A 12,349-nucleotide genomic window follows, 5' to 3' on the forward strand; every position below is an offset into this window, starting at 1 on the left:
CTCTAAACATGGGGGTGCGTGTATCCCTTCGAAACGGCACACCTGTATCCCTTGGATAAATGCCTAGTAGTGCACTTGCTGGGTCACGGGTAGTTCTATTTCTCAGTTTTTTGAGCAACCTCCATACTGTTTTCCAGAGTGGCTGCCCCAGTTTGCATTCCCACCAGCAGTGCAAGAGAGATCCTCTTTCTCCGCATCCTCGCCAACATCTGTTGTTGCCTGAGTTGTTAACGTGAGCCATTCTGGTATCTCATTGTGGCTTTGATTCATTATCCTGTTTTCTGTAGAGGCTATAGCATTTCACATTCCCACTAATCGTACCTAAGGATTCCAATTTGTCTAGGTCCTCACCAACACTTGCTATTTTCTGTTTTTCTTAATAGTAGCCCCCTCGATGGATGTGCGGTGGTATTTTATTGTGGTGTTGATTTGCATTTCTCTAATGATTAATGATGCTGCATATAACTTCTTTTTAAAAAAGTGTACTGAAGGTGCCAGACATAACCTTTTGAATTGTCATTGAAAGAAAATTACTCGGAGAGTCAAAAGATCTGGTTCTAGCCATATCTCTATGCTAATTAGCCGGTGGACCTTCTGTTCCATTTAACAAATGTTAATTAGGCCTCTGCCAAGTGCTGATAACCACACTGCAGTGCCAGAGAGAGAAGAAAATTTAACCGTAATTTTTCCATTCATGTCTCTGGTTTATAGTTTTTGTTGTTTGTGAAAATGAAACAGCTTAAGTCTTCTCTAGGTTTTTAACACGTAATTTAGGTTGTAAGTATAACTCAGAATCTCTTTAGAGGAGATAGGGTTGCCTGCTATAAAAATAAGACACGAAAACTGTAACTTAGAGGCGCCCCTAATTAGCCTTTGTAATTTTCTGTGCTGGTTTCCCACTGCAATGCACCAATAATTATAATGGCCACAGTGTCTCTTTGGATTCCTTAATTCTTTTTAATTTAGATTTATGACTGATTTACCCAGAAGAGAGAGCTGGTGATCCCTAGTTAGGGACGGCAATGCAGTCTGTAGGTACAAGCACGGATTTTGTGGTTAGGGAGAAACTGGTTCTAGTCTTTACACGGCCGAGTGTCAGTGGAAAAATTGCTTAATCTTTATAATCCTTGGTCTTTCTCTCATGTTTCATGGAGTAATTTTACCCACCTTTGTTATGGTTGTGAGGATTCAGAAAACTCAGACAAAAAGTTCAATTCAGTGCGTGCCTACAGTCACCACACAACAAAGGGTCACAAGTTCTCACCTATCAACGAATTACCCACTGGATTTGGAAATTTAACAAATGTGGCCGGTGTGTGATTTCTGGAGGTAATTGATTCATATTTGGATGACGTTGAGATCAACACAACTCGCTTGTGCAAATGTTAAGAAAACAGATTTTTGTATTCTGCTAAGGACTAAGTTACAGATATATTTGTTGAATGGATGAATGAATTTAAGCCGTCATACTTGCCCTTATGAGAGTAAACTTTGGTTTGCCATTGATCACAACCTTAAATGTCGGAAGACTCTTCATTTAGAAATGAAGGACTTTACCAGAGAGAATTTCCAAACTCTGTCACATTGCTGTCACATTAAACAAGCGTTGCTGTACTCTTTCTCTAAAGCTTGAAGTTCTCAGATGGGTTTAACCTGACCTTTTTATAAAAGGTGTGTTAGGCTTGGGAAGGGCCAATGAATATGCTGTCAGGCTTGGCAAAACTGGGATTTATGTACGTTTGACTTTTTAGAAATTTCTGATTGGGACGTCAGACACGTTGTCCCTTTTCTTCCCCCCTAAAGACATTTGGTAGATCATTTTGATCCGTATTTTCCAAAATAGTTCCGAACATTTAAAAACAATTTTTTTTAACGTTTATTTATTATCGAGAGACAGAGAGACACAGAGCGTGTGCAGGGGAAGGGCAGAGAGAGAGGAAGACACAGAATCCGAGGCAGGCTCCAGGCTCCGAGCTGTCAGCACAGAGCCTGACGCGGGGCTCGAACTCACAAACCGTGAGATCGTGACCTGAGCCGAAGTCGGACGCTTAACCGACTGAGCCACCCAGGCACCCCAGTAGTTCCTAACATTTTGATCTTTATAGCGACACACTAATTTTCTTGGTGAGATGATCAGTCTGGTGAGGGCTGTTGACAGAAATGATTTCAAATATACCTTTAGGGAAGATAGCTAAATTTCAAGTTTGGTCAGGCAGGTACTTTGGAGACCTAAGAGCGAAATGGGATTAGAAGATCTCTTTAGAACTGGTACTGTTTTGGGGCGCCTGGGTGGCGCAGTCGGTTGAGCGTCCGACTTCAGCTCAGGTCACGATCTCGCGGTCCGTGAGTTCGAGCCCCGCGTCAGGCTCTGGGCTGATGGCTCGGAGCCTGGAGCCTGTTTCCCATTCTGTGTCTCCCTCTCTCTCTGCCCCTCCCCCATTCATGCTCTGTCTCTCTCTGTCCCAAAAATAAATAAAAAACGTTGGAAAAAAATTAAAAAAAAAAAAAGAACTGGTACTGTTTTTAGTAGAGAGCTGGCTTTCTTCTTTCCATCTGAGATCTTTGGTAATAGCATCAATTTAGATATGGAGGGCTAGAAAGTTAATTTTTTTTTTTAGCAGTTTTATTTTTGACAAAGCACTCCTCACCATCTGATGTAATAAATATTTTAAAGATTAAAGATTATTTATTTGTACCTGTTTCCACCAAATAGTGATACATCCTATTTAGATAAAGAACTCCAAGAATGGAGTGTTCCCCATGGGGAGTCCTTGGGGTGATTTGGTGGGAAGCAGTGGAGAAGAGCTCTGGGCTTATGCAGGACAGTTTAAAAAAAAATGTTTTTTTTTTACGTGTGTTTATTTTTGAGAAACAGAGTGAGACAAAGCATGAGTGGGGGAGGGGCAGAGAGAGACAGAGACACAGAATTGGAAGCAGGCTCCAGGCTCTGAGCTGTCAGCACAGAGCCTGACGCGGGGCTCGAACCCACGAACTGTGAGATCGTGATCTGAGCTAAAGTCGGATGCTCCCAACCAGCTGAGTCACCCAGGCGCCCCTGCATGACATTGTTTAGGTTGGGAGGCTATTATTGAGTCACTGGCAAGGATCAGGAAGGGAAAAACTGTCTCAGGGATTGGGGTCTTTTCTGTGAGTGGGATTCTCAGTAGAGCAAAGGACCTTTTCCAAAGGAAGCGTGACCTTCCCGTTTTCTTATTTCCTGAATGGAGGCAGTGGGCGGTGGGTAATGTAAGCTGTGGTGTAGCCTTTGGCATTTCCAGCCGTGGGATGGATCCACTGTTACGGAATTCTGAATACCCAGAAGGCTAAGAAGGAAAAAGCAAATAGCAAACAAAAGACCCTTTGATCCTTCACCCGAGCTGGTCTCCCTCAACTCCTGCCGTGGCTTCTTCGCAGCTCACTTAAAACCTAAAGCCTTGGGGCGCCTGGGTGGCTCAGTTGGCTAAGCGTCCGACTTCGGCTCAGGTCATGATCTCCCAGTTCGTGAGTTCAAGCCCTGCGTCGGGCTCTGGGCTGACAGCTCGGAGCCTGGAGCCTGCTTCAAATTCTATGTCTCCCTCTCTCTCTGCTCCTCCCCTGCTCACGCTCGGTTTCTCTCTCCTTCAAAAATAAATAAAAACAATTAAAAAAACCCCAAAAACCTAAAGCCTTTGCTGGCCCCACAACCATCTCTGACATCACCTCCTCCCACCACATGCTAGATCATGCAGGTCTGACTGTATTGACCACTCTGCTATTCCTACGCTAGAGGGGAGCACGCTTCTGGCTGTGGGGCATTGTGTGGACTCTTCCGTGTGTCTGGAATCATCTTCTCCAAATAGGCAGGTTATTCCTTTTTGTCACTGAAGTGTCTGCTCGTGTGTCACCACCTCTTCTCTGAAATGACTCCCATCTTCCCCTCCATAAGTACATGTCCCCCCCCAGGAACACAAGCTTCCAGGGAGCCGGTCCCCTGTCTGCCTTCGCTGTTGAACTGTGGAATAATTAAGAGGTCAAGTCAGACTTGGAAAGCTGATCCTGGGAGTTCATTCAAAAGAGGGACTCGCAGAGTTCACGATGGATCAGATCGAATTCAACCTTATCCTGCATACGTGTTGCCCCGCAATAGTGGTGTGTGAATTTACCGCAGTGACCTGGGAGATTACAAAGAAAGGTCATTTTGTTTTGGGGAACTTCACCATTTAAAGGATATTTATGGGGGTGCCTGGGTGACTCGGTCTGTTAAGTGTCCGACTCTTGGTTTCGGCTCAGGTTGTGATCTCACGGTTTGTGAGTTCAAGCCCTGCAAGCACTGCGTTCAAGTTCAAGCACTGCATTGACAGCCGTGGAGCCTGCTTGGGATTCTCTCTCTCCCTGCCCCTCCCCTGCTTGCGCTGCCTCTGTCTCTCTCAAAATAAATACACTTAAAAAATTAAGGATATTTATGGTCTTTTCTGCATATTGACCTTTCCTTGGGCTCCAGGGTCATGAGGGCTTCTAACTCCTGCATGTTATTACATGAATACTATTACATGAACATAATACATGTTATTACACTGCTAAATCCAGGCTTTAATTGACCAGATTTCTCTAACCCTGCCTTATGGTAAATGGATTTATTTTAATGTTGTGAGTTTTACTTTCTGCTCTAATTATGAGCGACTTCTCTCACGGAGGAAACGCATACCTTTTTTTTTTGTTTTTTCCCTACCTCTTCTGCATCACCTGGGTCCACAGAAAGGCACCTGTCTACCTTTGAAAACACAACGATGTGAATGGTCCAGAGGAAGCAAAAGGAAGCAGTGCATAACGTACTTTGTAAATATTACAGTGAACTTGAGACAAATGAGATCATTTGTTGAAACTGATGCTTAATGAGTTTCCCTAGAGAAACTTCCTGTAACAGGTGACAGTGGTATTTATCAAACACCCTGTTTAAATCGCTCTTACCTTTTTCTTTTTTAATGAGCATTTTGCGTGTTTCACCTTGTCTAGTTTATGTTCATTACTTGAGCCTTTTTTCCTGAAAGAAGAGACACTGTTCCAAAAATAGTCATTGCCTAAAGGTGAAAAGCAAATTCTTTTCTTAGTATTGTAGTTTGTTTTTTTTTCAGCAGATTAAAGGATTTGATTGTTCAGGTGCTCTAGAAATGTTCTCTCCATGCTCTTTTGATCATATAGCCTGTGAGCAGATACTTTTCGGCCAGGCACACCCAATATAAGTTTATATATTTGCTTATAAATTATGTACGTGTATTGTGGTACTGATATTGCATGTATTATTGAACACTCACAAAAATAGAAATAAAACGGACCTTGGAGATCCGTCTGGATGGAAGTTCCAGTGTTTTCTTTGCATGCCCCAGGTTGTGCTGGACACTTCCTGGGGTGTGCTCAGTCTACTCTGGCAGATGCCCCCCCCCCCCACAGCCTAGAGCACTTCATGGGGTTTGCAGGACCTCAATAAAAACGCAGCATGAAAAGATGCCCAAAATCTGCATTAGGGAGGCTAGAAGGAGAATAATTTGCTGAAGATTCTGAAATAAACTCATTGGACCCTTTTTTTTAAAGTTTATTTACTTATTTTGAGAGAGAGAGAGGGAGGGAGAGAGAGAGAGAGAGAGAGAGAGAGAGAGAGAGAGCGAGCCAGCATGATCAGGGGAGAGGAAGAGAGATTTATATATAGAGAGAATCCCAATCCACACTGTCAGTGTGGAGCCCGATGTGGGGCCCGATCTCAAGAACCACGAGATGAGGAACATAGTATGTGCTCAGTAAATGTGGCTGTTTATTTGCCCCCACCCCACCACTATGAGCTATTTGCGCATGGTCTGACTTTGTGAGATCCAGGCATATGAAGATGATTCTTCCGGAACTCCAAATAGTGTTTCTGTGAATGGATGTGGATAATGTTGGTTAGATCATGTTAATGGAAGGAAATAGTTTTTCTAACCATATCCAACGCTATCCAATAAAATCCTTGCTTGACTGGTAGATCTTTCTGGAATGAATGTGTGCCATAGTTTAAAACTAGTGATGTTTATTTACCATTATAAGCAACTTTGAATCGGACATCCTATCTAAGCCAGTATGGTCAGTGTGAGGTTGCATTTATTGAAAATGATATTTGTTTCAGGACTTTTAAAAAAAATATTTATTTTTGAGAGAGAAAGAACCCATGTATGCGTGAGCAGGGGAGAGACAGAGGATCCAAAGCGGGCTCTGTGCTGACAGCAGAGAGCCCGGATGTGGGGCTCGAACTCATGAACCATGTGATCATGACTTGAGCTGAAGTCAGATGCTCAACCGACTACGCCACCCAGGCACCTTTATTTCAGAACTTTGAAAAATATTATAATGATGTTACATTATGTCCATTTCTTGTATATGCCAATTAATCTAATTAGGCACATGTTTAATTACTTTTGGGAAACTTATAAATCAGTGTTTTTTTTTTTTAATTTTTTTTCAACGTTTATTTATTTTGGGGACAGAGAGAGACAGAGCATGAACGGGGGAGGGGCAGAGAGAGAGGGAGACACAGAATCGGAAACAGGCTCCAGGCTCTGAGCCATCAGCCCAGAGCCTGACGCGGGGCTCGAACTCCCGGACCGCGAGATCGTGACCTGGCTGAAGTCGGACGCTTAACCGACTGCGCCACCCAGGCGCCCCATAAATCAGTGTTTTATTTCCTTCCCCTCTAGTTATGGTCATACATTTAAAAAAATTATTTTGAGAGAGAAAGAATGCTGTGCATGTATTCAGGGGAAGGCCAGAGAGAGGGGGAGAGAATCTCAAGCAGGCTCCACTCAGTGTGGAGCCCAACGTGGGGCTTGATCTCACAACTGTGAGATCATGATCTGGATGAAATCAAGAGTCAGATGCTTAACTGACTGAGCCACGTAGGCGCCCCTGTGATTATATATTTTATTTTGCCAATATAATCTATATTCTTTTATTCCAAGTAATGTTGCTTATTTTAAAAGTGAAAAAAATAAATTATCCTTAAAAGGCTTTTTAGTTGCAGTCACATAAATAATTACAGTATTATTAAGGACCATTTAGTGAAACTTTGTAATATTCTTATTGTACAATTATCATTAAATACATTAATCCATGGTACCATTTAAATTTTTTTTTTTTAATTTTTTTTTTCAACGTTTATTTATTTTTTGGGACAGAGAGAGACAGAGCATGAACGGGGGAGGGGCAGAGAGAGAGGGAGACACGGAATCGGAAACAGGCTCCAGGCTCTGAGCCATCAGCCCAGAGCCCGACGCGGGGCTCGAATTCACGGACCGCGAGATCGTGACCTGGCTGAAGTCGGACGCTTAACCGACTGCGCCACCCAGGCGCCCCCCCATGGTACCATTTAACATGTATATCTGCTAACTGAGCTTCATTTGAAAAGAATTGTTGGAAAATTGCAGTTTTAATTAGTGTGCCTCGTGTGTGCGTGTGTGTGTGTGTGTGTGTGTGTGTGTGTGTTCCTACTCTTTCAGCAACTTTTCACATGAACTGTTCTTTTGGGAGATCACTAGGAAACTGCTAGAATCCTGCTGGCTTATCATCACTTATTAAGACCAATGGTCTCTAAACTCACTCTTAATTTTAACTTTAATTGTGAATGCAAATTCAACAATGACTGTAAGATTTATGGAAGTCCTAGCTGCAGTGTTTATGTGTTTGATTTCGTCTACACTTAAAATATTTATTGCTCTTCAAAGCATATTATTATTGGGGCACCCGGGTGGCTCAGTCGGTTGGGCGCCTGACTTTGCTCAGGTCATGAGCTCATGGTTTGTGGGTTCGAGCCCTGTGTCGGGCTCTGTGCTGACAGCTCGGAGCCTGGAGCCTGCTTCACATTCTGTGTCTCCCTCTCTCTCTCTGCCCTTCCCCTGCTCATGCTCTGTCTCTCTCTCTCTCTCAAAAATAAATTTAATTTTTTAAAAACAATTAAAAAAAATTATTACTTTAGTTGTCAGATGAATTAGGCATATAACTCCTTGATGAAAAAAAAAATTAGATTATTGCATCTTTATGGTGCAAAATAGACTCTTGACGTAAATCTTTGTGACCAGAACCCTGTTTCTTAAGCAGGGCGGGACCCATGATGCACTTGGATTTCTGGCTGAATTCTGTCTGGACAAAATGCCTATCAAAAGAGGCACAGAATTGATTGCTTTGTCCCCAGTAGTTACATTTCATGAAGTTAGCAGCGGCACTGAACCCGTGCTGCTAAAGGAAATATGGAGTTAGGTTCCGTGAACATCTGGTCACCTTTTTGTCAACCTATTAATACATAACTTTGTTTTATGTGCGTTTCTGTTTAAAGGCCCCATATTAAATACATATCCCTGGTTCATTGACATCGAACTCACAACCAGTAGCGAACTGTAGCGTCACAACTGTAACGCTTGAATGAAGCTTATCTAACGTAAGTATTTTCTTCCTAACACACATCACAGCCTTCTTGCACTGAAGGAACATCAGACAGTGCTTCAGCACTGTGTGTGTGTGTGTGGGGGGGGCGGCCGCCCCCGGGGGTGCATTTTAAACAACAAAATTAACACAAAAAAAACTTAAACTCCAAAAAAAAAGTGACATCGGATCTCGAGAAAGACGTTGGTTGACAGAATGAGAGGTGAAACAAGAAGGCGGAGCATTGCCCTGTCCACCCTCAGCTGGGAATGTGCACACTGGGCCAGTCACGTTTTTGGCCACTTTGCGCGCGTTTGTGAGTGACCACAGAAGTGTTGCGGGGGTTGCAGATACATTTTTGGGAGTAGGCTGATTCACAAACGTGGGCTATGTGAACACATGAGGATTGGCCGTTGGTAGAAGAGAGTCATTTCGAGGCTATGTGTGCCTTGAGTTGTCAGTTCAGCAGTTAACCTCTTCCTTCTCAAGAGCTGAATCTGGGGGGGGAGTGATGGTGAGGGGGAGCCCCCTACCTGGAAGGGCTGGATCCTCTTACCTGGTGGCAACACCGGGGACCTCTTAGATGTTTCTGAACTCTTTGAGGTCACGGTCCCTGATTCCACTTGCACAACAAATGTGTCTCCTTTGCCGCCTTCCTACGATCCTGCAGTTAGCGTACCCATGCTGCCTCGTGCTCTGAGTGGGGAGACGTTATAAAGAGAGCGATCACTGAGAAAGCACCCTGTGGAGTCGGTTGGCCTGGGTTCAAATCCCAGCTCTCCTCCTTACTGGCTGTCTGTCCTGGGGTAGGCTGTTCAAACTTGTGCGTTATTAACTCATCTATCAGATGGGTATAACACCAATGGCTGCCTTGTCGTGTTAGTAATTGATGAGAAAATACGTATTCAAGGTATGTCAGGTACTCAAGACAGGTTGATGTTAGTCCTCAGATGAGAGCTCTTAATGAGCTATTAATCCACTCAGTTATCCATACTCAACTTTCCTTTCTATTTTCCTCAAGGATGTGATTATGCATCACCAACAAAGACAAAACCAAAAAAACTAAGGAAAAGAATTAAGGTGAAAGACACTCCAGTATGCAAAGGTGATGCCGAGATGATGTAAAAAACAAACCATTAGGTTAGGGAGAGAGAAACTTTCAGATTGGGCCTGAGTTCTGGCCAGTTGCACAGAAGAAAGGGCTTGAGGGGTGCCTGGCTGGTTCAGTGGGTAGAGCCTATGACCCTTGATCTCCAGATTGTGAGTTTGACCTCGTGCTGGGTGTGGAGATTTAAAAATATATATAAAATCTTAAAAAATAAAAAAATAAAAAGACCGAGTTTTACTGTTTTTGAGAGAAAAGCAATCGTTCAGGAAGTGCACAGCTGATTTTGGAATGGAGTAATTTTTTATCGGTTCTTCTCGATACACCTTGATATTCACATGCCTGTTCCGCCGATTTGTAACTCGCGTGTACGCATGTGTGTTTCATTCACCCTGGAATCTTGGAGGTTGGGGGTCAACTTCCTGAACTTTAGGTCTTCGGGCCTAACCTCCAGACACTGTCTGTGCTGAGGATATCCTCCTTCTGATGAAGCGATTGCCAAACTGCTTGTTTGCTCTTCCTGTAATCTTATCATGGGCCGCAGAGACACGACTCTAAGTGCAGAGAAAGGCATTGAGTATTGGAGAAAGATAGCGAAAGCTCAAGAGAGACAGATAAAGGAACCGAGTCCAGTGGGGCTTCTACAAGGGGTCACGTAGTCTTGGGGGACATTGTGATGCGGGGCCCTAAAGCCAGAGTCTCCATGCTTTTGGTTCATAACACTTCAAAAAAAAAATTAACATTTATTCATTTTTGAGAGACAGAGAGAGAGAGAGCATGAGAGGGGAAGGGGTGGAGAGAGAGGGAGACACAGAATCTGAAGCAGGCCCCAGGCTCCGAGCCGTCAGCACAGAGCCCGACATGGGGCTCGGACCCATGAACCGTGAGACCGTGACCTGAGCCAAAGTTGGACTCTCGACCCACTGAGCCACCCAGGCACCCCAGATTATGCCTCTCTTTTAGCAAATAGTTTTAAACACATACCCCATGTATATGCATTTATTTACTTGTAGATTGCATATACTTAGCTCAGAACTACTCTAATGTGTATGTTGTAATTTGCATTAAAAGACATATTGAGGGGTGTCTGGGTGGCTCAGTTGGCTGAGTGTCTAACTCTTGACTTTGGCTCAGGTCATGATCTCGTGGTTCATTGGGATTGAGCCCTGTGTGGGATTTTGTGCTGATGGCATAGAACATGCTTGGGATTCTCTTCCCTTCCCCTCCCCTTCTCTCTCTCTCTCTTTCTCTTAAAATACATAAATAAACATTAAAAAAAGACCTATTATTTATCCAAGGGTTACAGGTATGCTGTTTTTTAAAAAAAAATTTTGTTTTTCAACGTTTATTTATTTTTGGGACAGAGAGAGACAGAGCATGAACCGGGGAGGGGCAGAGAGAGAGGGAGACACAGAATCGGAAACAGGCTCCAGGCTCTGAGCCATCAGCCCAGAGCCCAACGCGGGGCTCGAACTCACGGACCGCGAGATCGTGACCTGGCTGAAGTCGGACGCTTAACTGACTGCGCCACCCAGGCGCCCCCAGGTATGCTGTTTTGAAGGAGCACATGCATCCCAATGTTTATAGCAGCACTATCAACCATAGCCAAAGTATGGAAAGAGCTGAAATGTCCATTGGTGGATGAATGGATAACGAGGATGTACATCATACATACATACATACACATGCATACACATACACACAATGGAATATTACTCAGCGATCAAAAAGAATGAAATCTTGCCATTTGCAACTACGTGGATGGAACTAGAGGGTATCACGCTAAGCGAAATTAGAGAAAGACAAATATCATGACTTCACTCATAGCAGGACTTTAAGATACAAAACAGATGAACATCAGGGAAGGGAAGCAAAAATAACATAAAAACCGGGACGGGGAAAACATAAGAGACTCTTAAATATGGAGAACAAACAGAGGGTTGCTGGAGGGGTTGTGGGAGGGGGGATGGGCTAAGTGGGTAAGGGACATTAAGGAACCTACTCCTGAAATCATTGTTGCACTATATGCTAACTAACTTGGATGTAAATTAAAATAAATACATGCATACATAGATACATACCTATTGTAAATGAAGGATCATTGTCCTAAAAGTAGATTGTGGTGATGGCTGTACAACTCAGAAAGTTTACTAAATATTATTCAATTTACACACATACAGTGGGTAAATTTTATTGTATATGAATTATGCCTTTAAAAGTCGTTTAAGAAGGGAAAGATGAGATGAAGACGAAATTAGCAGCATCTAAACATTTAGAACCTATTATAAGTATAAAAAAGCTTTTATTCTCACCCAACTGATTAGCAATTAAATGCTCATTTTTACAAACAGCAATATGATGAAACGTATCATTATTAACAGTTTTAACCACTTCATGGGGTGATTTTTACAAAAAGCTCATTCTTGGAGTGGAATTGGCTGCTCTTTAATACTTTTCCCTGTGCTTCATCATTAGCTTTATCTTTAGCCCTGGGGCACCTGCGTGGCGCAGTTGGTTAAGCGGCCAGCTCTTGATGACGGCTCAGGTCACGATCTCATGGATCATGGGTTCGAGCCCTGCATTGGGCTCTGCGCTGTCGGGGTGGAGCCTACTTGGGATTCTCTCTCTCTTTGCCTCTCTTGGCCCCTCCTCCCTTGCTCTCCCTCTCTCTCTCTCAAAGTAAATAAAAAGGATTATCGGGGTGCCTGGGTGGCTCAGTCGGTTAAGCGTCTGACTTTGTTTTTTTTTTTTTTTTTAATTTTTTTTTCAACGTTTTTTTATTTATTTTTGGGACAGAGAGAGACAGAGCATGAACGGGGGAGGGGC

The 12,349-nt window shown here is 43.3% G+C and overlaps 1 protein-coding gene across 4 annotated transcripts in view; it reads left to right on the top strand.

Moving 5' to 3' along the window:
- MCTP2 (multiple C2 and transmembrane domain containing 2) overlaps positions 1-12,349 on the top strand; it is a 244,812-nt gene that overhangs the window by 18,817 nt on the left and 213,646 nt on the right. Inside the window, exon 2 of one of the 4 annotated variants that reach the window (XM_040493757.1) lies at positions 4,735-4,808. The exons of the other annotated variants lie outside the window; for them this stretch is intronic. The gene's annotated coding sequence lies outside the window, so the exon portion shown is untranslated. The remainder of the gene's footprint in view (positions 1-4,734; positions 4,809-12,349) is intronic. 4 annotated transcript variants of the gene reach the window in all.

The sequence above is a fragment of the Herpailurus yagouaroundi genome, unplaced genomic scaffold, assembly GCF_014898765.1.
Source record: "Herpailurus yagouaroundi ecotype Mexico unplaced genomic scaffold, PumYag 185, whole genome shotgun sequence".
NCBI classification, from domain to species: domain Eukaryota; kingdom Metazoa; phylum Chordata; class Mammalia; order Carnivora; family Felidae; genus Herpailurus; species Herpailurus yagouaroundi.